The sequence below is a fragment of the Rhinoraja longicauda genome, chromosome 12 (genome assembly GCF_053455715.1).
Source record: "Rhinoraja longicauda isolate Sanriku21f chromosome 12, sRhiLon1.1, whole genome shotgun sequence".
Lineage (NCBI taxonomy): Eukaryota > Metazoa > Chordata > Chondrichthyes > Rajiformes > Arhynchobatidae > Rhinoraja > Rhinoraja longicauda.
Window position 1 is genome coordinate 41781169 of NC_135964.1, and position 3435 is coordinate 41784603.

Consider the following 3435-nt stretch of genomic DNA (forward strand, 5'->3'; position numbering starts at 1 on the left):
ACACAATCAAAAAAAAAGTTAACTAATAAATGTTAGCTGCAAGTGAAATGAAACATGCAATTTCCTGTATATAAAAAAAGAAAATGCACAATATTTTCACTGACCATAGACAAGTTGATATGAAATGGCTTCAGGCCAACTGGTTAGAATGCAGACACAAAATGCAGGAATAACTCAGCGGGGCAGGCAGCATCTCTGGAGAGAAGGAATGGGTGACGTTTCGGGTCGAGACCCTTCTTCAGACTGAATGCATATTGGTGTTTGGGCATTAACTGTGATTATTGTTTAGTGTGTTGGTTTTAAATTTAAGGTTTGTAATTAATGATCATTTACCCCGGAACTCGTATAAAGGGACATTCTCATTTATATGCGGTTGTCAATTTGATTTATTGTCAATCGAAAGCAAGCTATTACTAAAAAAATACTATATGCCCTGCTTGTAAAAGAGAACGCGTACCTGAACACAAACACAATTCGAAGAAAAATGTGACCGTCCTAAATAAATTAAATAGCAGATAACGTTTCACTAGAGTGGAGGGGTCTCTTTGCGAGATCAATATTGTGCTGTTACGTTCATGAAGCTGAGCACGGAATAAACAACAAGCCAACTCTAACTCTGTATATCAAAACATTTATTGCATATATATATAACTGTACAATACATTTAATGCACGCGATTAGATTAGAACATTTGTCAAGAAAACACTAACCGATAACAGTTCAATTTCCCGACTTTAAAAACAAAAGTGACGCATTGATGAGTTGGCACACAAGGAGTGGCGCTGCTGAATTTTTAACAATAAATACCGTAACCATTGTTAATAGAAGCTCAACGCTTTGTTAAGGAGTAATTATTCTGCAATTAGAATGAATTTGTACAATGAAACAGTCCGTTTGGTTCTTTCATTCACAAGGACGTATTACGAAATACAATAGTTTATCGCTCGTATTGGGAGCCATAAAACTGAAAACCCTTTTGCATATCCCTTCGTTAATCCGAAAATAATAAGGAGTACCGGACCTGACGTCAATGAAATCCTTATCCTAATCCACCTACTAACACTAAGCATTAATATAAACAATGAAATTCGCAATACTGTAGTGCTTACAAAGTAGAGAAAATAGCATTATTCTAGTTCACTTATTCGTGCCTTTTGTTTAGTTCATTCGTACAAGTTTCTTTACAGTGTTTGAAGCGATCCCAACAATGTCCTAGTGCGATGTTTGGCGATTCCAGGCATCACTTGGGAAACCTCGCCTGGAGACTGGGAGGGTTGAGAGTCGAGGGGATACAGTGAAACCTACAAGCGGCACAAGCGCAAGGAGAGCCGGGCCACTGCTGGAAACAAGCCTGATCGTCCGGAGTCAAGGGGCACTTCATGGTCGGAGACGAGTGTCTGGGGGTGCCCAGGGTCAAGAGAGACGGAGCGGCTCCCAGCAGCAGCGAGCCCCCGGCTGTCAGCACTGGCAGCTGGGCCAGCCGAGAGGTAGAGCCGCCCCGGCCGTACATCTCGCCGATCAGCCTCTTCATCTCTTCCAGCGAGCTGGTGAGCATCAGGATGTAGTTCCTGGCCAGCAAGAGAGTGGCGATTTTGGACAGTTTCCTCACCGACGGTCCGTGAGCGTAAGGCATAACTTCCCGCAGCGCGTCCATTGCCACGTTCAGATCGTGCATCCTCTTGCGCTCTCTGCTGTTGATCTTCTTCCTCAGTAGGAACTGCTCGTCCTCCGATAGATCCTTCTTACTCCTGGACTTGGCCGACGGGGTGGGACTGGGCGACTCGTCGGGGGAATGTGACCGATCGGCGGGGTCGACCTTGTGAGAGATGTTGTACAAGGTGGGCGTGACCACGAGCAGTTCGTTCGGCGTCGACTTCAGCAACTCGCTCATGATCTGAAGTCCAGACTCGGTTTCGTGGAACAACGGATAATCGCGCTAACAACCCCTTTGTCCAGGTTCCCGGTTCTTCGCGAGCACCAAGGAGTAACCCGGGTGTTTCGTCTGGGCGTTGCGGTCCTTTCTGTTCAATGTGTCAGTGTCTCCGAGGAGTTTGGCGACAGTCAAACCTAAAATGAACCTGGCACTGGCGGACGAGTGAAAGTATTTAACAGAGAATGGACGAGAATCAACCAATCTAAAGTCAGGACACAGTAACTGACCAACGCTATTGGTACAAGGCTCTTTCAATGAGAAGTCTCAAGGAGCGCCCTCCACCCCCACCCGGCCTTCAATTCAGATATCTCTATTTATCTTCACAATAAAAAAAACTAGTTTTATGTTCATTCCGCTATTGTGAGTTCTTTCCACCCCCTCTCCTTTTTCCACCCATGCCCCTTCTCCTCTTCCTCTTGTATCCATTCGCATTTTTTTCTCATTCTGATTATTTTATATTTCCCATTGATCAGATTAAAGATTTTAAAATCCACGGAGTTTGATCATTGCTGTGACCCGGGTTATTAAACATTTACAAACCTGTTCAGCTGCTGCAGCAAGTAATTTGATTGCTTCGTTGTGGGACACATGGCAATAGGAAACCTCAATTCTTAAATGAACTCTTAAAACATAAAATGCGTCGATTGCATAAATATCAACAATCCAATTTCGGACGCCGTGTAACAGTTGCTGGAATCTGCATTGGTTTGGTCATCAAATGAGCAGGAAAGATAGCTCAAGCCCTTCAATCTTTTGCTTTTGTCTTGATTGAGGTTGTTTGAAATCTTCCCCCATTACTGCCACTGTTTTTAATAGTTTTCTTTAAAATCTAAAGCTACTATGCAGCTAGATTAAAGAAAGAAAATGCTTAATACGTTCAGCGCGTCAAGCAGCCTCTGTGGAAAGAGAAGTCGAGTTAAAGTTTCAGGTCCAGGATGTGGGTATTCGAGTCCTTTAGAATGTATAGGAAGGAATTGCAATGCTGATTTACACCGATACGGAATGCTGGAGTAACTTAGCGGGTCAGGCAGTATCTCTGGAGAAAATGAATAGGTGACGTTTCGGGTCGAGACCCGTCTTCTGACAGAATCAGGGGAAAGGGAAACTAGAGGTATGAAAAGGTCCTGAACAAATTAGAGTCGGCACCGATGACCAGAGAAAGGTGGGGTCCACAATGGTTGGTAATAATGAAGGGATATATCAATGCAAACAGTGCAAGTAGCAGAATTAGCAATGCAACTTTAGAATGTACCCGAGCCTCCGTTCATGCCTAGGGTCCTTACTGACAGCGGCGCTGGCAGTGCTATTGCTCACTTGTCCTTTGAAACGAAGGAAAACAAAGTAAGAGCATTGTCTTCAAATTAACGAGGTTATTTCAGACGCAAAGAAGTTTCACAGGAAAATACTGGGAGCTAATAAGAAATATCTTCCACGTTCCCCAGGCATTGGGGGATTCCGGTAGAGCCATAAGTTAATCAACTGGCATCGCTTATATAAATATA

At 43.7% G+C, this 3435-nt stretch overlaps 1 pseudogene; it reads right to left on the reverse strand.

Moving 5' to 3' along the window:
• Positions 1-621: 621 nt before the first annotated feature.
• Positions 622-2084, reverse strand: LOC144598580 (oligodendrocyte transcription factor 2-like; annotated as a pseudogene).
• Between the last annotated feature and the right edge of the window lie 1351 nt (positions 2085-3435).